The sequence below is a fragment of the Periplaneta americana genome, chromosome 11 (genome assembly GCF_040183065.1).
Source record: "Periplaneta americana isolate PAMFEO1 chromosome 11, P.americana_PAMFEO1_priV1, whole genome shotgun sequence".
Taxonomy (NCBI): Eukaryota; Metazoa; Arthropoda; class Insecta; order Blattodea; family Blattidae; genus Periplaneta; species Periplaneta americana.
In genome coordinates this window covers 94,727,266-94,753,113 of record NC_091127.1, presented here as the reverse complement: position 1 = coordinate 94,753,113, position 25,848 = coordinate 94,727,266, and the positions used below count along the sequence as shown (strand labels likewise).

The 25,848-nt window shown below is 34.6% G+C and overlaps 1 protein-coding gene across 4 annotated transcripts in view; it reads right to left on the bottom strand.

The window, feature by feature from the left end:
* Positions 1-21,337, bottom strand: part of Ns2 (nucleostemin 2) — an 82,649-nt gene extending 61,312 nt beyond the window's left edge. The window contains exons 1-3 of one of the 4 annotated variants that reach the window (XM_069839789.1): positions 21,191-21,337; positions 14,409-14,524; positions 993-1,116 (exon numbers count right to left, since the gene is read on the bottom strand). The gene's annotated coding sequence lies outside the window, so the exon portion shown is untranslated. Of the gene's footprint in view, positions 1-992; positions 1,117-14,408; positions 14,525-17,717; positions 17,976-21,190 lie in introns of all 4 variants that reach the window. The other 3 variants (XM_069839788.1, XM_069839787.1, XM_069839790.1) reach the window with 3 other exon arrangements.
* Between the last annotated feature and the right edge of the window lie 4,511 nt (positions 21,338-25,848).

Below are 25,848 nucleotides of genomic sequence, written 5' to 3'. Positions count from 1 at the left end.
ACATACAACGGAAGAGAGAGTTCTGAGTTTTATTTCGTCGTTTCTATAAAAATGTATATTGAAAATTGAAATAAAACTGATTAATACAAAATAGAGACTGGCACAGCACTTGTGACAAAAGCTGACAAACTTTAGAAAGCGCTGTCAGCTATACAAGCTAACACTTGGCAAACCTGTTAATAAAATACAGCAAACCTAAGTTAAGCTAAGCAAACCTAAACTAAAGTGACAAGCTGGGCTTGCTGTACTGTGAGTGTATATTTCTAAAAAAAATTTTCACATTCTTTTTGTAAAACAGCAATTAAATCGAGATTCTGTGGAAAAAAAAAAAAGTTACGAAATCCAGTACTGACCTCGTTGTAAATAATGAACATGTAACATAATGTGGAGTTATTGAAAGCCATGGTGAGTAAAATAAAATTACTCAAGTTTTTTTCTTTCTAAAATTAAATAAGGTTATTATGCAGGTTCCCCTTCAAAGTTTGAAGTATATTGTACTTATGGTTGAAAATTATACATTAACAGAAACTGTGAATACATTTTCTATATATCAGCATAATTATTAACATGTTTTTACATATTTATGTTTCTTTATATTTTAAGTGTAACAGAAAGGTCTACACAAAATCTAAAAATATGCTATGAGAATTTAAAAAAAAACGTGTCTGCAAAGACCTTGCAGATAAGTAGAGATGTATAAGACTGGCGGAAGAAAAAGGAACATAAAAAAACAATCAATGATCCTAAACTACTATAAATTATGGGCCATTCCATAAGACCCTTACAAAATGCCTTTGACCCTGATACTGGTTATCAGGGTGATATTTTGTTTGATGGTAATTTGTCAGTTGTAACTATACAGTGTGAGGTCCCATCAACATCAACTGAGCCTGAAATGGAACAACTTGAGCAGGCATCAACAGCATCAGCTACTGTGATACAGAACATCACACAGAGAGTAAATGTACAGACACCAGTCAGTATGGTATCACCTAATATCTCCCACGAAAAAGAAGTGGCACACTCCACAACTCCAGCCAGTTCCAAGCAATACCAATGGAATTGTCGTCAGATGCCTCAGAAACCAAAACCTTCATGTGATGCTGTAACTGACACCTGTTATTAAAAAAAAAAAAAAAAAAAAAAAAAATGAGAGAGAGAGAGAAGAAGAAGAAGAAGAAGAAGAAGAAGGCATAATTGTACTGCAAAATCAATTTCGAATGATGGAGGAAGAACATCTAAAAGAAATTAGGATAAACAAACTTAAAGGAGCAGTCTGCAACAAAATTAAGTTGGCTTTAATCAAACACGTTTTTCAATCTAAGTAGAATGTAATTTGCTGCATGTCAATGCGAGGCATGGTTCTTGAGTTACTGACTCCGCACAAATACTTATGAGGTCACAGCCACTGAACTGGTGTAATTGCGTAGTAGACCGAGAACATCGGCGAGTGCAGCGCAGCGCTTTGTATTAAAACAAATAATCTTCTCTCGCCGTAGTAAACGTAAACAGAATTTCGGACTTAGTTATGATTGTGTGAAGTCATGTTTTGTTTTTCATTTAATCATAAAACCAGCACATAACAATGTTGTAGTTTTATGTAGACGTATTCTCTTTTATATGAACGATTTTGAACTACAGTAGACTAAACAGAAGAAATTGTATCGTAATGCAGTTTAAAATGCTGTGGTGTTGTGAGTTTTCGTGTTCAGAGGGAACAACAAAAACAGAACATGAAGAAGGGATATCATTTCACGTATTTCCGAACAGAGAAAAGTTACTGCAAAGATTTAAAACGTGGGTGAAGCAAATCAACAGAAAAGGTTTTACACTATCAAAAACTACTGTTGTGTGTTCCAGTCATTTTCGTGAAACTGATTTTGAAGAATCATCTTTACTAAAAAGACGTTTAATGAAAGACAATAGAACTCCTATGAAAATTAAGAAAACTTCTGTCCCTTTCCTATTTTTGAAAGGAGAATCTCCCCAAGACAGTTCTGATCTACACGCTCATCTGCTTATAAATGAAAGAAGGTTGTCGAAGAAGCAATAGCAAGTTGCAGTGATACACCTATAGCTGAAAATATTGACATGTGTGTAGTTCTCGAGGAGGCTGAAAATTCACAGGAACCTAATAGCTATAAAGAAAGTTGTGCAGTGTGAGATAGGGTGCGAGGCGCTAAGAAATGTGTGTGGTGAATCAGATGTGGGAGAGCAGAAACTGACTTAGAGACATATTTTCAAATAGAAGAAGAAACTTCAAATTCTAATTCATCAGGTTCCGAGGACGCTGCACATGAAACAGAAAGTAAATAGGGAGTCAAAAAGTGTTCGTTTGTTTTTTTTTTTTTTTTTTTTTTTTTTTGTATTCTGGTCAGCATTACAAATTTTGTTTTTCTTCTGTAATATTTGTCATTCCTCTTTTACAAATATTTGGTAGAAACAATAGGACCATTGCTGAAAGTTAATGCAGTGTGCCAGAATGCCCGTAATTTGGAGTGGAAATCCGAACAGAGGTGAAGCATAGCAGTGAGTTCTGCGTTATACTTGTGCGATATAAGATACAAATTGTTTGAAAAATTTTCAAAAATTTTACAACTATGTTTCATCGGCAAGACAACATTTTATAAAATAATTTCAAAATTCGTAGAACCAACAGTCAGATGTACTTATTTTCAGATTCACGAACAACTTATCAATTCCCTAAAAGATAAAAACGTGCGAATTGCGGTAGTGGCCAATTTGACTCGCCTAGTTACAGTGCAAAATATGTGACTTACAGTGTAATGGACCTCGATTCAGATAAGATTATAGACTTCGTAGTTCTGCAAAAAGATCTAATTGTAGGCGAAGCAGCATGCGAAGAAGTTCTAGATCGCCTAAAGGAAAAAATGAACATTACCCTCTTTCTATTGGACCGCCATAGAGTAATTAGGAAATTGATAAGGACCAAATATGAATGGACTGGCTATCAATTTGACATTTGGCACATGGCAAAAAGCTTAAAGCCACCGCACAAATGTGGAAAGAGAGCATCATAAATCACCTATGTGGTCTTGTGCTACATGTGAAGGTGATTCTGACGACTTAGAAGACAGATTCATTTCTGTATTAAATCATGTTTGTAATATACACAAATGGGGAGAAACAGAGACATAATAAAAAATGTGCACACATTCACCCATACAGTAGTGAGAGGGAATGGATCGAACCTGGATCCAGCGATTACAATGCTCTGAAAAAAGTTGTATGTAACCCTGCCCTTTTAAAAGACCTAAATCAGATTAATCAATTTTGTCACACCAGCAAATTTGAATCATACCATAACGAGAGATTGCTTTACACTCCTAAGAGAAAACACTTTCCATATGGTGGATTGGTAACAAGAACTATGATTGCGACAATGGACCATAATTACAACGTGAAAAGAGATGTAACTGGCTCCAGACTCCAGTACTCTAAAGTCACTAAACGATGGGTGGAAGACAAAACATACAGCTGGAAGAAAAATGCGTGGAGAAAAGATACTATACAGAAAAATGTCTTGGAAGTAGTTCTGGTTATCAACTGCCGCAATTCGATGATCCACATGTTTTAGAGGTTTCCCCAAACATAGCTTCGTGCCTAAACCGTGTGACTCAAAAACTATGACGCAATAGAATAATATAAATCATGTACTAATTTATTGTTGATGTGAGATAAACACGTATTTGCAGTCCATTCATAATGAATATTTCACGTCTCACATACATTCACTCATTCAGTGAAGGCGTTGACTTAGGTTATAATGGATCGACATATTAAACCTTTTCAGTTTGAACCCTTACCAGACCCAAGTTGTTCTAATCACTATGAGTGGTACGAAATTCAAAATGGGTAAGTTATTATTATTATTATTATTATTATTATTATTATTATTATTATTACAGTATATGCATGTGATAGGTCCTAAGTGTGTTAATAATAACTGACTAACATATGAATATATATTTACTCGTTCTATGCTGTATGTCAAACGGAACTACAACACAGTCTTACAAAGCGATCAGTGGTTATGACATCAGAGCTTGCAGTAAGACCTTTAATATTTTGCAAACTAAAAGGCGTAGAGCGATGCGACAAACGCCGTTAATCCAAGGATTACTTTGATAAACATCCTATAATATAATCAAAATTTGGAATTTTATCGCGGACTGCTCCTTTAAAAATGTCAGTGTTATGGCAGAAACTAAAATACTGGAAAAGAAAAAATTCTGTTAATTGAAATGCCTACCACTGTCTCTTCCAATTTTCAAGTGGATCATTCCATGTCACTTCAACCAATATTCTTTCAAAATGTCACCCACCATCTTAGATCATCTTTGTATTAGGTGAACATGTTTGCTTACCTGAGATGTGAACATAACTAAAATATTTGTTTTACCTGTAGCACCATTTCTTTGTTATAGCTCCATGAAAATATAAAAATTACATATATATATATATATATATATATATATCACAAACACGGTTTATAAGACACTCCTGAAACAAAAATTGCTGCAGAAATGGAATAACTGTACTTGATTCTTGTATTTAATTGTTTGTTTGTTAATTGAAGATTTTGAAATTACTACTGATGTGAAATTATAATTCTTTCTTTTACACATATCATCGTAACACTTTTCATGGATTTGAACCAATCTCAGTTATCAGCAGTTGTTTCAATGGTCATCCCTGATGTCTTGTTCCCCAAGGTTGGAAATTTTTCATTATTCTTGGGAGATGATCTCGTGACATCTGTTGAATGTATTCAAACTAGTTACTTTTATATTTTATCCAGCACTGATGTAACTTTTTGTTAATTTAAAATTTCTTTATTAGACTTGTGATCCAACAAAATATATTGCGCTATTTTTCTCATGAACTTCATTTCAGCCACTCCAATTCTTGAATTATCAGAAGTTTTTAGAGTCCATATCTCACTGCCGGCTACGGTCCATGGTATGTCGAACTCCGGTCTTCCTCACGTCGAACTCCGGTCTTCCCAGTTGTGGTCTTCCTCACATCGAACCCCAGTCTCGAAGGCTGGCTTCCTTGCTCGCTCGAAAGCTCTGTATAGACTGACTTCCGAAGACTCACTCAAGTTCACTGCACATCGAACTCAGGACCACCTTGTTCGCTGCTGTCCAAGGCTTGAAGGCTGACTGACTGTTCTCGACAACTCACGGTGTTATTTATTTACCACGATCATCTAGAATTTTCTGCATCGCGAAACTTCTGGACCTCCACAACAATCTGTTTCCAGACATTTCCCTTACTCTCTCAGCCGTGCTGTCCCATAGCCTTCTTTCCCCTTGCTCTGCACGTGCCCCAGCACCCGCCAAAGCTCGAGTCTCGTCTATCCGTGCCTTCTTTCCTGCGTGCCATTCCCCGACACAGCCAGAATATTCCGGCCTGCCGCCACAATATGATAATGCTAGGCCATGTGGACGCATAAACTTAACAGTTATATCCCCTTCATCAGTATTTACTGCTTCTGTAAATCCTTTGCACCAGTATGAATCATATACACAAGCCACGTTGGAGTTTGCACTCCAACTGTAATTACTGCACTTGCATTGTGAGATGATGCTGTAATGTTCATCAGCACTAACCTTTTCGTACCAATTTCATTTATTGACAAGGACACAAATTGATGTAGGCTGCGAGTACCATAAATTATAATAGCTTGCTGGAATCATTTATTAAATTGAACACAAGTCCATCATGTCTTTTTTGATACAAAGAAAAATTTCAATTTCTTTAAGTGTTTCCCTACAAAAGTTGTAGATCAGAGGTATTCATGGTGGGCATATCACCCAGTACAGAAGATGGGTGGGTGCTGGAAACTTTTGTATATGCAAACAGACAGTGTCGAGCACTCAGACCTATCGTAACCAAGCAGTAAGGTTGCTGGCGGTTTGTATCATGGATAGATCTACTGATACAGTATTTAGTGTTTAGTATTTACTTATTTAACCTGGTAGAGATAAGGCCATCAGGCCTTCTCTTCCCCCTCTACCAGAGGATTACAATTACAATATCAAGAATACAATTTAATATTAAATTTACAATTACAATAAAATCAAAGTACTAAACATTACTTGCGTAATAAAGACTGGACAATTTATTATAAGAGTTAGAACCAAAGAAAGAATTAGTTACTGAAGTACAAATTAAACAAAAAATAATTACATAGGGATGAAAATATGAAGATTGAAGTATTTTATGCTACAGTAAGGAAGCTATTTACAAAGAGAACAGAATAAGTACCAGCACTACATTTAAAGTGACTCTTTTTGTTCAAACTGACAAACTTGTCAAGACTTAGTATGTGGACACTCTGTTACAGGGAAAAAATATAATGTTCAGCCACATTACAATATCAGGCATGCTCAAACATTATTATGATACTGTTGGAGAGGAGTGTATGCAAATAATATAAAATTTAGAAAAACCTGTCATCAGTGAAGTTGTAGGAAAGTAAAGTATTATTCCAGACATTTCCCTGCTTACTGCAAAACACAGAAAAAAATACAAACAAAAAAATGCTGAAAGCAAAATCATAATGATAACATTTCGTTGTGTACTTAATGTAAATATATTATAAATACAACACTCTAATTTGAAAAAAAGATATTGAAATGAAGTGATAGAATATTCCTGTCAGTTCCACTACGACAGTGGTTCTTAATCTTTTCTTTAAAAAAAAAAAAAAAAAGAGCTCATTCGAAAATCTAATGAAAACTATGGGCCCCGTTTATAGAAAAATATAAAAAAAAGGACAAACCTTTCTAGACACACTTCTGTTTTTTTATTGCTCTTTTTTAGTTCTATAGTGGTCAATAGGAGCTGGATATTTTGGTGTATCTTACATACACACTGAATTAATTGTATTCCTATTGATCCTGTTGACATACAGTGTTTTGGTCTTAATAAATTGGCAAAATGTTGAAAAACTATTATGGAAGAGTGTTTTGCTTTAATAGAAGAGTACAATTCTTGCAGATTGCAAAGTATAAGGCATTTCTGTTCATGTACTGTATATTTTTTAAATACTTTCTCTCTTATGCCTGGCAATATTCTGGTAAATTCTGATTATAAAAGCCAGTTACCATTTTCAATGTTTCATCCGCTAGCTTCTTTCCTCTTCTTTTGTTTCGAAAGGAAAGTCTCCCTTTCTCCTAAGCAAGTTTTCTTGATTGCCTAATTGCATAGTCAGTCACCTGAAATGTTCCACTCTCTTTCTATTTAGACCAACTTAAAGAAAGTAGTGTTAAGGTAAGCATTCATTACATCATATCTCACTCATCGGACGAATCGGAAAAAGACTATCTTTGCTGTAATTGTTATGTAACAGTGTTCACTACATCTTATCGCACGCATCGCCTCTTGGCAAATCCCTCCACGTTTCTCGGATGAGCAACTTTTCTGATGTGTGCGATCATGGCCATCTTTAACATATAAATTTTAATTGGTCAACTGTTTATTATGCTGTGCCATGTTCAGTGTCGTGCCAAAATGGCAGATTGAAAACTTATTTTGCTTGTAGAAAATTGCTAAGAATTATATAATCTGAGGCGTTCCCATTACAGTAATCAAGTCGTTTCTTACATATACATTATGTAACCAATATTTCTTTCGTTTCTTCCTTTTCAATTAAGACGCATGAAGCAATTACAAATTCTTATTCGCTAACAGTCATAATTAATAGACCTAACCTCAACTCCTCTGTTTTCAGCAATGTCAATATCGTACGACGTCATGTTTTAATCAGCTGATAGGGGAATCCGATGAGTGGAGCCGTTACAGTGAACGCACTGCACTTAAAATATCCGTTGTGTGCGATTCATATGAGGAATGCGATATGATGTAGTGAACGCTTACCTTTAGTAACAAAATTTTTCCCTGCTAGTTACAGTTTGAATTTTTTGTTTTATTAGGTCTAAAAGTCTGTCAAAATCTTCTGTCTTTAACAGATTTTAACTGATCAAACTTTTTATTCAGTAAAAGAATTCTTAAATCACAAGTTATGATATAAGCACTACTACTTGATTATATTATTTAATATATGTTTTTTAACTTATAGTGTTTTTAAATTTTATTGTGTTTCTTATTTATTATGTAATTGACGTGTACATCCATTTATATGGTCATGTATAGAATAATCAATCAATCAATGAATCAACTTGTCCTCATAGTAACCACAGCATGTTGCCTTAGTTACAATACTTGATACTGCTATATCTTCTCTCTGTAACGAAATTCCTGCTCTTCTTTTGTTAATTCATAATTAAAAGACCCTTGAGGGTATTAGTATCTGAACAAAAGGTGGCATTTGCATTGACTTTTTGACAAAGCAGCAGCAGTGGCGGCGGTGGCAGCAGCAGCAGCAGGTTTATTTTGCCTGGCAGAGTTAAGGCCATGAGGCCTTCTCTTCCATTCAACCAGGTTTCAATTATATAAATGAAATACAAAATTAGATTAAAAACAACACAAAAGAAAATACCTTAGAAATTACATAAAATATAGTAGAAATTATAATAGCCAAGATCAGTTACATAATATAAAATTACAAATAGTCAAGATGGTTACATAATATATAAAATAAAGTAGAAAATTGCACTTAATCAAAATCAGTTACATAACATATGGGGGAAAAAAACGCACGCACGCACACGCACACACACAAAATTTATAAGACCTAAAATGCCCGAGATAAATTCGACGATTAATTCACTTGAGATATATTATACAGTTAATATACTAATAGGAGAATACATGTGGGTTACAAGACATAAAATGTTGATTAGCAAAGTCGTACTAAATGCATACAAACACAAATGATTAAGTAATATATCAAGATAATAAAAAAAAAAGAAAAGAGAAAAAAAGAAGAAGAAGAGAGAGGAGAAAAAAATAACAACTTGGTCATTTAAGACTATTTAGAAACTTCCATAAGAGTCTAGTTCTGTTCATTAAAATCATTTCTAAGTAGAGTGTATTTAAAAGATTTTAGACTCCGACTGCTCCTGATTTCCTATGACAAGGAATTCCAGGAACGAGCTATGTGTATTGTGAAGGAAGCAGAGTAGAGAGATGTTTGATGGAATGGAATTGATAGAACAAGGTTATGCTGTGAACGTGTATCACGGTTGTGGTGGGATGCTAAAAGTGTGAAGCGAGGAACTAGGTAAATAGGTGTAGAATTATTTAAAATCTGATACAGCAAACAGAGTGAATGAACTGAACGTCTCTCCCATAAACAAAGCCAAGATAATTGAAAGAAATACTCAGAGACATGATCATAGCGACGGCTGTTAAAAATGAAACGAACACAAGCATTATGAACACGCTGAAGCCTCAATGACAATTCAACACTAAGATCACTATACAAAATGTCGCAATAGTCAAAGTAAGGCATCACCAGGGTCTGTATCAAGATCTGAGTTTTACAGATAATAATCCATTATAATCAGACAGAAATCAAGGTAGCCTAATTTTATATGAAAGACTGAAAAGAATACCTAACGTATACTACTGCAGAACCTACTCAGATACTCCTACAAGCTTAGAGATCCAACAAGGTTTCATACAGAAAGTTAAATATCTAAAAAAAAAAGAAACAATATAGCCCACCATTAGACAAGATAGCATGTAAAAGTCACATCTTCCACCTTATCCTGTTAATAGATTAAAAATCCAAATTAAAATACAAAACTATCAACACAAGATTCCAGAAACTGAGTGGGTACACAACTACACTGATGGCTCTAAACTTGGCAAGAACTTTAATAATACAAATGTTGCTGGAATATACAGTAAAGTATTTTGCTCTTCTATATTTCTCGGTCAAAATTCACCTCAGCTTTGATGGAGAACTTGAGGCGGTCAATTATACATAAAAACAACTTTTCTATCACAGTAACCTCTTTACTAAAGCTGTTATTACTTAGTGATTCTAAATTCTAGTGATTCTACAAGCCGTTAATGCAAATTCCTATCTAACAAAAAGAATTACTGAAATTCACCAAAGCATCAAATACCATCTCTTCACAAAAAATAGTTTTGCAATGGATTCCTTCACACTGTGGAATTCTTGGTAATGAGATAGATTTCTTAGCAAAAAAGGGCACAATGATCCAACAAATTAAAAATTCATGTTTATCATTTCAGTTCTCCAAACTAATAATTAAGAAAATCATCCACCAAGAAATACACGAAAAATTAATACATGAGAGTGTAAATAAGCAATGAAATATTTTATTAAACAATAAAAATTTAATTCCAGAATGCCCATGAATGAAAGCTGTCGCACTTTTTGAATTATATATGTGACATGATTGTTTGGCTGCCCATCTATATAAAATAAATATTTTTCATATGCTAATTGTTTATTTTGTAAAGCAGAAAATACTATAATGAATATGACACACCTCAAGAACTGTACAAATTTAACAGTACAAATCTGTCATCATAATACTGGAAAGCAAGAAGGCAAATGGAAGAACTCCAACACACCGAGCATTAGCAACCAACCAACACTACTTTTGAGACTCTATTATAGTATAACATGTAAAGCAGAGTTTGAAAATTATATTTTACATATGTTTTTCTCATATTCCTCAATAAAAAGCTTGATCACTACAAAATTTTCTCATTCATACCTACAAGAAATAGAATCAAATGCTAAAGACAAAAAATGGATTACGCTACTTTCCAACCCAGATATAATCCCCCAGAGACCAAGGAAAACAGCAGTTGCAGCCTTCAGACTATTGACAAATCATGACTGTCTAGCAAGTCATCTCTACAGAATAGGTATCTCAGCTTCACCCATATGTGTCCTGTGTAATGATCCAGCAGAAATGAATGAAGACCACTTGAAGACCTGTGAAGCATTAAGATAAGAAGAAACTACAGTTCAAAAATATTGGAAAGCACAACTGCTAATGGCTTCATTGCCAAATGCAAGGCACTAGACAACAACAACACCAACAACATATGTTTTATGTGGCTTAATTTTTAGATTTTATCAAAGTATTTTTTTTTTTCGAGAACCTCTCAGTTCTAAGAAAACAATTTCCTTCCCTAGTAAAGACTGGTGCAAACTTAAAAGAAAAAAAAAAGAAGGAAAATAAAGACAACAATGTTCAATATACAGCAAATTGTTCTTTGCAACATTATACATATCTTAATTTTTTAAGTAATTTGACACGTAAGTAAATAAATTTCAATAAATTAATTACCGGTATAATATCAAGAAACCATATTGTGAAATTCTCCAAGGTATATTGAATAAAATAAAGGAAGAATAAAGACTCTGGTATGCATTCTTCACTTTTTACATGTACATTTGTTCCACTCTGCATTCATGAATATCACAGTTACTGAGTGAGAACACATGAACTTCAACAGACTGTAACTCATTCATGCAACAACCAAATAATCTAAAATTATGCCAGATTTATGTACTGGTACACATAAAACTCATGACCAAATATCATAACAATTGCTGTCAGAGAGTGACATGTCCTGATTGAACTGACACGGAATGACCCAAGTGCTTTGTTTAAAAAATAAGTGTTTCAGAAATTGCTAAATATAAAGTTAAAATTAAAGTTCATAATTAAAAACAATAAATCTTAAAATTAATACACTGATGCCACTGACTGACTTACCTTATTGAAAATGTTGATTACTTATAGCTTGACGAAATGCTCTTCCAGGCACAGCATCATTGCGCTGCATTAACTCTCCATGGGGAACGGGTTCATTAATGTTAGAGTCTCTTAAACTTCGTAACTCCTCTAGCAATCACACCATCTGTGGATCTTCAGGTGGTTCTTCATTGCTGGTACTTCTGGCAATGTTATGCAGTACTGCAGTAGCCATTATTATAGTCATGGCCTTCTGAAGACCACATCTCAAACCCACTGACAATATTGGAAACCTTCTTTTCCAAATTCCATACTGTCTTTCTACAGTGTTCCTTCTTTTAATATGTGAGCTATTATATTGCTATTCTGCTGGAGTTTGTGGATTTAGCAATTTAGCTTGCAAATATATTTGCAGGCATAACCTCGATCCTCCTAATAAATAACTATGTGGTATTTCACCATTTTCAAATTATGCTCTACGAGCACAGTTGCGAAATATGGTGCTATCATGCACAGATTCTGCCCATCTTGCCATAATATCCTTTATCAATAGATTATGGTTAATTGATTGTTTGAGAGTTACGGAAGTGTTCTGCATTGTCTCCCCCAGGAGAATGAATTCTAATACGAGTGCAATCTATTGTTCCTATAACACCAGGAAATCCATCTATTACACTTTGTAGATCTGCCCTTGCTGGAAAGACAATGAAGCATGGAAAAAAACGATACAATGATTTCCAACACATCACTGGTGATACACTGTACTGTTGTCCGATGTATATTAGGAGTGTCTCCGATAACAATATTAAAGGCCATGTTCAATTCAAGATAATCGGTCCCACACCCGTGATCAAATTTGATCATCAACTCTCTTGTTTAACTTTGATCGAGATTGATGCACTGTAAATTGGCGTTGAAGATGTCAGGGCCGGGTATTTATGGAGATCGCGAAAATCACGACATAATAGTTATACAATAGATTTTTGCTAATCTTTATGAATTAAGTGATTCTGATTAATAATATGCAGATTTTTCGCGAAATAGAGTTATAATAGTGAAATAAGAACACAATCGTGAATTATTACTACTGCATCATTTTATAGCAAATTTCATATTTTCAGTTTTTTTTTTTCACTTGAATTTGTTATATACTTATCCAAGCAACTACATTCCTGAGAATCAAGCACCTGCATGTACCCGAGATTTTACAGCCACCAGTCGCCTAACAAGAGTGGGACGAGGGTGGAGGTGTTTGTCATTATCACCAACTTGCTATTGCCAGGGTTGAGGAGTCGAGGACCCTTCTTGCTTCTTTCATTATGTGACATGAGCTTGTTAAGATGGGACATACAATCAATCCAGTTTCCGCTAAAACACGCTCAGAACAATATTCCAAGGAAGGTTTTTATGCAAGTGATGGGATCTTTTTCTATAAGTTTTGTAATGTTAGGACTGATTATAAGCAAAGTGACACTTGTGAGAAACACGTAAAATTTGTAGTCCACAAAAGAAAGAAAGAAACATCGATAAACGACACTGAAACGAGGAAGAGGCAACTTGCCATCGGAAAATCATTTTCCAATGCAAAAAGAGTCAGAAAATACAAAGAAGAATAAATTCAAAGGCATAATTGTTCCGGGGATGGGTATGGGACCTTTGGCTTAGCGCACCAACACTCTACCGACTGAGCTACCCAGGAACTTCACTCGACACCATCTCAACTTTTCTCTTTTATCCACATTGAGTGCACACAAACTGTGTGACTTGGAATTGTGGTTTTCTGTTAATGTATATATTATGCAAATCTAACTTTCAGATTAAGCTCCATGTGAAGAAGACTTGAATAAATTCAAGGGAAAATATATATATTTTTGTAAATCAACCTAAATTGTAGTGTTATCATTATCATAAAACAAATATAATATTGGCAAAAGTATTCAATATCACCATGTTTTACCACAGTGTAATATTTGCAGTAGTGCAATTAATCAATTTTTTTTTCTTGGACATGCTACCATACCTTTACCAGAATCCATTAATTATTTGGAAAGTAATATTCATACTGAGTTAATACTCCAATTCCAAAGTAATAGTATTTTCCACAATTTTCATTAATCTCCACCAAGAGTACAAATCAATCTTCAACAATCGCCGCTGACACCAATATTAAAAAACACAAATGGTAAAATTAATCTCCATAATACCTGTCCCTGAAAATGGTTAAGTGCCGACTTAACCATGGTCAAATTTTAATCGAGAATGGTGCACACAGGCATAAGCCTGTAAAGTGTCCATACATTGTGACAATCATACCTAAATGATCTGAAGATGGCAAAACATTTGCTGAAAATATTCGTCTATGTTACATTGTCATACACAATATGCTAATTTAGTGAATAAATTTCACATAGCATTTGATAAGCTATTTTAGACGGCAAACACACAATAAATAATTTCTATATCTCAGCTTATCAGAACTTTATAATATGCCTGTAAAAAAAAACATTAAAATGTATTAAACATTTTCTTATGTCTCATGGTATAATAAGAGAGGAAGACTGTCCATTTCATGAATACTATTGCGGGTACTAGGGATAACTAATCCAGCATCAAACCTACTAACCTTGTCACAGATAATGGGGCCATTACAAACCTCAGGGCTATCCCTCATAGATCTCTGCCTACCTGTTAATGACTTTAAGCTATCTGTCATAGAATTGCGCTTACCTGTCACAGATCTCGGAGCTATCTGTATTACTTTTTCATTCACTCTTTTTTTTTTTTTTGTATCTTGCCACTACTATTACTATTAAAATGGCCTCTTGTAGTAGATTTCTCAATTCCTAAAATGGTGAAAAATGACATGTGATATAACCAATTAAAAATATAATACACATATAAAAGTGGGGATTGTTTAACCCAAAAGCCCAAAATACAGCTTGGAATGGCTACCGTGACAAACTCATTGCCCAGACCTAAGACAGAACGGCTGTAATGAGTGGAGAGAAGACAGGTGTACAAACAATTTATTATTAAATAATCCTATAAATATACACATCCTGTGCATTGTTACGCACATCAGCTGAATCTAATCATAGAAAAGGCAGTATCATAGCATTCACAAGCTTGTATTTTTTTTCAGTAGTCTTGCTGCTATACCTACATTCTTTCTAAGTCACTCACGATTAGCTGTGCTGGATAGTGTTTATAGATGAATACCTAGAGGATCAAACACACAATGGAGTTTTCATAGTCGATTAGTTAATACTGTTTTTGAAAATAACGACAGTTTAATAGAATGCTTTGAGAAACTTCAAATTGAAAGAAATCATTTCACTGTACAAGGAGCTACAGGGATTCTTCGTATGCTGAATGATCAGAACTTCTAATTTTGGCTAGAAATTTTTCATCATATCATGCCTTATGTGGATACTTTGTATAACCAACTGCAGCATCATAATGCGAATTCCACCAGTACCTACAATGCAGTAAATTTATTTCTTGAGGCATTCAGGAAAGAAAGAAACTTCCTTTTGTTCCTCATCAACAAGAAGAAACTCCTCCCATGAAGAAAAGGAAAAGTAAGTTGCAAAATCTTGTCTCTGTCAAAGAGGTGTGTGATGCCATTTCTTGTCAGGTAAAAGAGAGATTTGGTTGCAATACACATTTTTCGGCAGCAAAATTGTCAAATTTCTCTCTTTTCAAAAACAATAAAAATGACATACAATTTTCTTTAGCTGAACTTCATCAAACCACTGAAGTTTATCTTTTCTTGTGAAAAGAACGTCTGAAAACTGAAATATCTGTTTTGTGCGAGAGGCAAGAATTCCGTAATATTTCTGGACTTATGAAAATTTACGAAATCATGTTGGATACAGGAATTAGCGATTCCTGCACAAAAGTATTCACTCTCCTCAAAATAATTTTTACTACTCCCATGACTACTGCTCAGCCTGAGAGGTCTTTTTCTGCCCTGAAAAGAGTGAAGAATTTTGTAAGAAGTACAGTGACACAAGACAGTCTTGCTGCTTTGGCAATGTTAAGCGCAGAAAAAGTGATGATTGAAAATATTGTTAATTTCAATGACAAAGTTATTAATACCCTTTTTAACCACAAAGAAAGGAGGCTAGACTTCGTATTCATATAAAACTGTGAATCTCTATGGGGTGGATGTTGATGAAAAGTCATCTACTTATTTTTCACATTAGGACAATGCCTATTAACATAGAAATCCTTTCTATGTTAATATCAACGTAAAAGAGTAATTTCTTATATTCCTTTTTTTGACGTTTTTGAACTAATAGGTCATTTTTATATTTCTTTTCGGCATTTTTTGGTCATTTTTTAATACTTTGAAGAACTTTTAGATCATTTGGAATGCATTTTACTTTCTTCTTTACCAATAGGTCTGTTAAATCATTTTCTAACCAAATAGGTCACTAGTAATTACCTACTGAATAAGTGAATAACAGTGAAATTTGAGTTTTATGGTTTGGAACATACTCTAAAGTCCAACCTTCATTCCACTGAAGGCTTCATTTCACACAATGGAAGTAATATAAAATGCTTGAGAGCAGCTTAATTTAAGTGAGAACTTTGACGGCTACTTTTTTTTTTTTTTTTTTTTTTTTTTTTTTTTTTTTTTTTTTTTTTTTTTTTTTCCCCCCCGGTACGAGGGTGTCTTTAGAATTTGTTTGGAAGGGGGGAAACTTTCACCATGTCCTGGACAGGACGTTGTGTCCTCAACGTAGTTCGGAAGGGGTGTCTACTGTAGTTAACAGTATTTTTAATACAAAGATTGCAAGAATGCATGCTGCGCTCACAATTTGCTGTGTCATTCACACTCCCTCATCTGGAAGATCTGGTAACAAAAGTGAAGCGCGGAAGGAGGAGGAGATGGAGAATGAAGACACTGACATGGACCACTCCTGATTGAAACATATTGTAAACCCTCATTAAAATCTATAGTTTTCCCTTAAAAACTTCATTTTGTTGCATGTTCTTTTTGTGTATCTTAGCCAAATTCCAGGAATTTGTCTCCTCTCTTCGAGATTTGCAGGGCAGTCATTGAAACAAGGTCATTAATTTTTAAGAAACTGTGGTGTGAGTACGGTGAATAATATTTAAATGTCATTTTCTTTTAATTTCATATCATTTTTCCATTAGTTTAAGGGCATTTTAATGATAATTTTAAGTAGATTTTTAGGTCTTCAACATCCAACCCCTAGTTATCTCCAATAAAATTAATAACATAAGCCAATAAAATTAAATTTTATAGTGCATAGTGTTCCATAACTTTAATTATAAACAAACAAATAGCAACAACAACCTTCTGTGGAACAAAATTCAGCACACCGACGACACTGATATAACCTCGGCAGTTGCGAATGTTGTTAATAAAATATAACATTTTAACAACATCACAACTACAGCAGCAGAACAAAAGGACTGAATCAGTGGTTGATTATGGCTTCAGCTTCAATACAGGCAAAATTTATTAATATAACCAATTTTCGCTGAGGTACATATGACATAATAATGTTGTATTTTGAAAATTTTAGTGCAGTCCCACTAAGCTAAAATCTCATGTGCCACCACTGGTATGTTCTATGACTTTTGTCATGGATAAGTGGCTTAAAAAATGATAGTTTGAAGAGGGCAGGATTCACCCAACCTTACTGACGCATAGAAGTTCAAGACAGCAGTAGCAATCATGAAACTTCTTGAGAATACAAATATACAATGTGGGGGAAAAAAAATCAAATGCTTCTAGTTTTCTCTTCACTTCGTAATAATGTCAGTGTTTCTGCCCCGTATGTCACACTCCACACAAAGCACTTCACTAGTCTCTTCCTTAGTTCATTGTTCAGAGGTCCGCATAAGATGCTCCTTTTTCTATTAAAAGCTTCCTTTGCCATTGCTATACTCCTTTTGACTTCCTGGCAGCAGCTGACATTACTGCTTATAGTACCATGTACCTCAAGTATTTGAAGCTATCTACTTGATCTACTGCCTCATTTAGTATTCGTACTTTACCTTCTTTATTTTTCTTCCGACAGTCGTGGTATTCATCTACTTTGCATTTATCCTCATCCCATTCTGATCACAGCTGTCATTTAGCTCCAGTAGCATATCCCTTAGTATCGACTCCTCTTCCACTAACTCCATACCATGAGCAAATCTTATGCACTTTATTCTTCTTTCTCCTACTATCACCCTTCTCATGTTATGAAAACACTTCTTCACCAAATCCTCCAAGTACATGTTGAACAGGATAGGACTCAAATAATATACCTATGATGGAAAATATATGTTTTGTTTTTATTGGTCTCACCACATTTTGTTCATTTTCGTGTAAAACTAAATATCCATAAGTTTTCTTGCCATATCTCAAAATTTAAGGTACCGGTAGCTCAAGGCCCTTGGATATTCTTATTACATTATGTACAGAACTCAAACACGTACAATTTATAGGCGTGAATATTAAACATATTTTGTTACACTGTAATTTATTTAAGTCATAAGCCTACGTTGGTTTTCAGCTAGAATTAATTGATCTATCCAGTTAGGCTAGGGCACTTCCTTCAAGCTCCAGTAATATTAATTTATAAAAAGACACTGTAGATATCTTGGCGGCCGGGTAGCTCAGTTGGTAGAGCAGCTGGCTACGGACTAAAAGGTCCGGGGTTCGATCCCGAATGGTTACGGAATTTTTTCTCGTTGCCAAACTTCCAGAATGGCTCACTCAGCCTCCTATAATCCTATAAAAAGTTGAGTAGCCTACCAGGTCTTTCCTGGGAGTGGCAGTCAGAGCATGGTGCCGACCCACACCACCTCTTCTAGTGCTGAGGTCATGGAAAGCATAGGCTGAGGTCACGGAAAGCATAGGGCTCTACCTCCATGCCCCCCCCCCCCAAGTGCCTTCATGGCATGTGATGGAATACTTTTACCTTTTTACTGTAGATATCTTAAAAGGAGTCGTGTATTTATTATTAGATATTTTTATCTTATTTCCAACATCTATACAGCAGTTCTATATTGTTTATCAAAACATTATTCCATTACATTACATGCAATACTCAACACGTACTGTACAATTCCTAGGCCTAGGCAGTACACTATATTAAATACGTTTTATCTTATTTAGGCCTACATTTTTCAAATCTTTTTCTAAAATGTCTGCAATTTTCCTTTACCATTCACTGGCTTACTGGCAGCTATGATATCATTCCTTGCCTTTGAATATTATTATTTAACTATGTTCATAATGACAAAGTATTTTATCAGCAAGTTTAACTTATCCCATCGCACATGGGCATACATAGTTTACAAAGCCAACATCACTACACAAGACTGTTTTTGCAAGTAACTTCAACAACTTCTTTTGATTTCCACATTTCACATAGTTTTCTTCATTAATACTGTTTGAAATCAATGTATTTACAATGCTCTGACAAAGAAGGGCAGCACTGCTACTTACAGACCTGCTACTAAATCTATGTATTACTCTGTGAAAAAATTTATTAAATCTACATACTTAGACTTCAACAAACAAAATTTGATAATACAATCTCAAGGGAAAAAATGGAACTCCCTGCATCAGAATCCACAGTTAATTCCCGATTTACCACGCAAATCATCTGTAGCTGCCATGAATGTTTGGCCAAGCACCTACATAGAATTGGAATATATCAGTCCCCTAACTGCCCATTGTGTAACTGAAACCAAGAAATGGATTGGGAACACTTTAAAATCTGTGCTTCAGTGGCTGACCGTGACAATATCTTTGAAAAATTTGGAGTGCAAGAGGACAATTGACTTTGTCACACAATGCAGTAGGCAATTGTTGCAATGTAAAAGTACAAAATATGATGGACGAGTAAGTCGTCCTCGATTCAAAGTGACAAAATAAATATCATGACTGTTGATTTCTTTCTCTACCAGGTAGGCTAAACATTTATTTATAACATTTAATTTCCTCCACACTCTGATATCAGAATGATCTTTTATCAAAGATAAAAATACAAAGTGAGCAATGTAACTTTAAGGATACCTTGAAACAGGCATAAGCTAATATGTTCAGAAAGCTGGATGTATCAGCTTCAAAGCTAAGAGTATCAGGATCTTGGATAACTTAAAAAAATGGAGCTACCAGTACCTCTACCATTTCGTTTATTTCTGGTTCTATATAGTCTGCTGTTTCAAATGTTCCCGAACATCATTTTAGTAAACCATGATTTCATGCCAAAACTTAAAAAGAAACCTCAGAATAAATTGTAGATATTCAATACGCGAAAGCAAGGCTTAAATCGCATTCACCACGCGCTTGTGCCTGATGCACATGTAGTCAAGTTTCTGGCTTCCGACCTTCTACTAGAGTCGACCGTGACTGTACCTATTCCGGTTGATTCTACTCTGAGACAACATTTCACATATGGCAATCAAGCAACAAGGTTTGCAGACCTTCACGATGCGAAAGGAATATGTGGAGCAATGAATTTGTTGTCAAATTGTATGAAAACACTCCTGAAAGCAGTATTCTTGATACAGGTAAACAAACACAATGCTGATATTGGAAAAGGTAAAGTACAAAATAAAATTCATGATGGACATGACAATATTAACCAAACTGCTGTTAACAGAGCTGCTAGAATCCATCTCAGATCACAATTCCTCTTTTATAGTAATGAAGTACCATATAGCCAGGCAACATACATTTCAGAGTGCGCAGAAACCAAATACTCCTACCGATCAGTTTGAATGCGGATTAACCTATTTATGCCCACTGGGTCATTTTCGACCCATTCCACTTTTCCCTATTAGCTCACCAGACACGCTACGTGATAGGCCAGTGCTGTGTCGAATGCACATTTCATGTAAGTGGGGATAACTTCACCTACTGGCGTTCGCTATATTACGATTTATCCTCTAGAGAAGAAACGGTTACGGTAACTTGAGATAATATTTCCATTATATCTACTTCCTTCAATCGATAATGCTGGCGATACTATGCATGACTCATTGAAGACGGTAATAACAACTCTGGTCATTTGTGTTGTAACCTACTAAAATAATATAAGTGGTAACGAAGAAGGGTATTTTATGTATTTTGATAGTCATCAAGGCCATACTGAAAATATTAATAGTAATAAGCTTGAGCTCGGAGAATCTTATCATTTACTATTTTGTCAGCCATCAAACAGAAATTCCCCAAATCAACTCTTTTCTTTGTATCGGTACTTGGAACCCTAGATCATAGCAATATCATAATTGCAAACTCCGAAACATATATAAACAACTCATCTCATACTTCTATGATCTAGGTTGCATCTTTTTACGTCTGTTAATATTTACGCATTAAGTTTATAACACTACGAATGAAGAACAGTATTATGCTTGTTCAGCTACAATTAGTTCAATATATATAAATTATTTATTTACAACATTTAATTTCCATCACACTCCAATATCAGAATAATCTTTAATCAAAGATAACAAGATGCACTTACATTTTATAAAGAAATCTTTTATCAGACAACCTTCTACCATATCCATGCTTTTACTCTATGGTCAAGAATGGTGAACGTGCGGAAGGCTACGAGACGATAGTCACCCTCGGCTCCCTTTATTGCGCATGCGCTATCGGTGAAGAAATTCCGCTTCCGGTGTGACGCTGAGCCCCGTTGTAAGCATAAAAATGTTTTATTTACCGCAGTAAATGTGAACTGGATTTCTTTTACTTTCATTCGAGATTGATGGATTAGTTTTCAAACTTCTGTAATAATGCCTGTGGTATGCAAACATTGCAGTACCATATTTAGTAAGCAGTCGAATTTAAACAGACATTTAAGACATGTACATAAAATAGAGCACTGAACATGATATCGTATCAGTAATATTATATCTTTCTCTTGTAAAATTTCCAGTTTTGGAATTACAAGGTTTTGATCGCCACCCGACGATGAGCCATTAGTTTCACTGTCATTAATATAACCCAATTTATCATTGTATTCCCGTTCACTGCACTTTCAGTGGGGACAATTTTCTTTATTAAGCATTTATCCATTATCAGTAGTTATATAGCCGTTGCTAATCAATTAACGAACACACACCTACGACGACGATCATAACAAAAAAAATCAACCTAAAAACGAGTGTTGATAATGGTTAGTTTTAAATTTTGGGTAATTAAGTAGTAATCACCAGCCAGGCCATCTTCCCGTAATAGAGATCCAGGATAGATACATTACCAAGTATATACATATATTTTAATAATTGTGTAGAAACAAACCATCGACAGGTCGTATCGGCCAGGCCATCATCTTACTACAACAGAGATCCAGGGTGTAAAGTGGATACTGGATGACAAGTTAATCATACATATACAAACGAAATTTAATAAAAGAAAATACATATGATAACGAAGGTGCCCTGGACCTCTATTGAGGGAATATGGAGGCCTGGCCGATTATTACTACATAATTACCATACACTGTTAATTAACTGTTAGCTCTGTGTTATTTCCGCTTGGTAAGTCTTAGGACCATTACTGTTCGATCCCAATAGTTCATAGATTTGAACTGAACTACAAAAATGTGGATCATGGATAGAGAAGTGGAGTCACTCTGTTGCATGTGTGAAGATTCACCGATCTCAAATTCAGGAACAATAGCGGCATTGTGAATTGCTTTACTAACATGTTCGACAGCTGACCTCCTCTATCAGTGGTTTAGATGGATAAAAACATTTAGGGCCTACAGGAACTCATAAAGTTAGTGGTATGTTTCCTAATTTACCATGATATTTAAAATGCTATTGTTCTAAGGGTGTCCCGATTTGTTCTTTTGAATGGTTCCTTGTCCATTTTGTTACTCAACTGTGGAATAATAAATAATAATGAATATAGGTCTATACCGGTAATAATAATAATATATATATATATATATATATCTTCTTTTTTCCGAGATGTTCCAGTCGAACCAAACCACTACTCTCTATAGAGTTCAAATAATAATCTTTGGCCTATAACCTACTTCATCTTTCAAACAAATTAATTCAATTTTTGGCTAAACTAGTGCTGAAGTAGTTCCCCGCTTATATACATATTGCATATACGAATCTGTGACAGGTTAGATTTGGTTAGTTTAGGGTTTTGTTACGCCATGCATATATTTGCCTATGATGCATATACGATCAACTGTATCTACATAAAAAGAAACCCTTATAAATTCAACAATTTTCACTTCCGAAATCACCAGAACTACTTCAGCGCTAGTTTCGCCGCTTTATTTACATAGGAATATCTCTTCGAATTGTTAACAAGGTTGAGATCACTCTTAATTTTACTGGATGTGTTGCCCCTGGTTTTATAAATTTGGACACAAAGTGTCTTGCAGCCCCTCTGAAGTTGGCACCTACGTTTGGTGATATTTATTTGCATATCACGAGATTCGTAAGTTGGTTTACAGTTGAAATATCCAGAACTACCTCAGCGCTAGTTCTTGCCGCCCCTCTGAAGTTGTAGATGGAATATTGTGTTAGCCAAGTTTAATATCAATACTACCACCAAAAATTAACTCTTAATACATATAGCCTATCAAGACTTATGAGGAAATATTCTGGAATACAATTATACGAAAATAACGTTTGACTTGGATAACAGGAGCTGGAGTAATAATTGTGAAATCTAGCAATGCACTATTATTATAATTACGTAACTTGTATCACCGAAATGTAAATTAATATATGATCGTGACGAAGGTGAATCTAGAATGCGGTGAATAAAACAATTTTTATGCTTACAACGAGGCCCAGCATCACACCGGAAGCGGAAATACTACACCGATGGCGCATGCGCAAAAAGAGAGCCGAGGGTGACTTTTATCGTCTCGTCGGAAGGCTATCCGTGCGTTTTTTTTTAAAGCAAGACGTAAAGCGCTGCAGCAAGACCGTTCTTTTATTACATTTGCTTCACCGTCGCTGCAGCAGCGCTGTAGCAAGCGTGCAGCAAATCAAAACTTCGCTTTAAGGTGCGTACACACTTAGCGAACGAACAACGAACGAATGATGAAGCAAAACTTCGTTGTTCGTTCGCTGTTTGAAGCGACGTACAAATCATCAGCAAATTGTCAGAAAACATTCACATTCGCTGATTATCCGCTATAAAGGCAGACGAAAATATAATTATAGCAAGTGCAGGCCTGTTTCATAAACACAGTAATAATATTAAGTAATAGTATTGCAGTCATGAAAACAATTTTATTAACCGACTAAATTCTGTTTCATAAACGTTTTGCACGAGTCATAAAATACGTACAGTAGCCAGATGATTTGAGGTTAAGGCTGACAAACATAACCAAGTTGGTCTGCACTCTACAGCTATTTATATTATTCTCTCTGTTAACAGTTGTTGAATGAAATATGTTTTGAAGTACTATCTTTAATAGCAACAACAGAGTAAATCGTAATATGTGTGAAGGTTTGGGAGACAATTTATTTCAGATAAGATTGTAAATCACTGCAACTCGAAGTTATTGTTTCTGTTATTTGATTCAGTTGATTTACGAGTAAAAGAAACAATATGATAAATCTAAAATATTGTGAACAGATATTTATCATTCCTAATTGTTCACGTCTCTGCTGTTGTAAAGTTTGCAATTCCAAAAACAGTGTATCAGTGACAGAAGCGTGTGTGTGCGCGCGCGTGTGTAAAACTTGGACCTCGTTATCTAAAGAAGTACCATATGAAAATGTTAAGCAGTGAAAACTTTCGATGACAATATTGTACCAGCCTTAAGGACAGTGTTAACGACAGGGTTAGTGGACCCTGCAAAGCGTCTTATGTAAGATATTTCAAGTTCCGTTATAATTCGGAATACTGCGCAAGTACTTATATAAAAAGACTTAAAAATTATTGGTGCAAGCGTAAATAAATACACATAAAAATTACTCTTTTACCAAAAATAAATAAGTAATGCAATAACGACATAAGTACTTACGCGGTGAAGTCGGTCCTAGGAAATATAGTGTTTGAGTTTGAAGGTGTGGATGTTGTAAAAGATTAATGTTATGACGAAATTAATAAAAATACTGAAATTGTCTTAATGGGTTTTTATTGCTGATTATGTTGTAAGTAGTATTTTCAAGAAGTTACCTGACTATACAAAATGCAAATACATATGTTCTAATTAGAGATTGTGATGTGGAATTGTGGATACGGTACCTATAAATCTCGTAAGTTAATTTTAGTTTATGCCCTCAATAGGGATGGTTTAAAGTAGTCCACATATTTTGTAATAGATCTACTTGTTGATATATGTATGCAAAAGATTTTGGCTCACCAAGATCTTCACAATGTTAATTAGTGAAGAGTATATAGATTCAGGTTGTCACAAGTATACATTGAAAAAAACATTTCAATAGGTACAGAAAATATTAATATTACTGTATTTTGTGATGTAGATGTCCCATAGGCATATATTTCTGAACAATTATTATAATTTAAAAAATGACGAGAAAGGAGGGAAAAACGTTAAGTTTAATCATTCAAATAACATAAAATAATGTAAAATATACAGTAATTACTTTCTAACAGTTCTATACTGTAATTGAATTTAATTTAGGTTTCATCCTTTCCAATTGTTCCTCTTTTACAATTAGATAAGATAGTTTTCAATTTCAGCCTGGTCCACCTACATTGGCGCCTATGACAGTTTGTAAGTATTTTTAAGTATGGAGAGGGACTTTGTTAGTCATTCATTTTGTCTCTTATGCTTTTTAAAATGGGGAAAAGACGTGAAAATAACTTGAAGGAACAGAGTTTTTTGCGAAAAGTTCTCGAATTGAAAGGTCAACTATTTCATTATATTCGTAACTTTCTTGCATATGGTTGTAGGATATTCGTTGTCTAAAATTTCTTGGACGTCGGACAAACACTCCCTCTTCATCACTATTTGAGTCAGAATTATCCATTCCAAATGGTTTCATGGTTTTATCTTCAAAATCTAACCCTACATTGGCATTTACTTTTTACAAATTATTAAACTATTACTTAAAATACAGTCATGGAACTAACGTTAATATTATTAATAAATTTAATTATCTTTGCTGCTTTATGAAACACTTTAGTAATATTATTATTTATTTTAGTAATAATATGAGCGTTTAC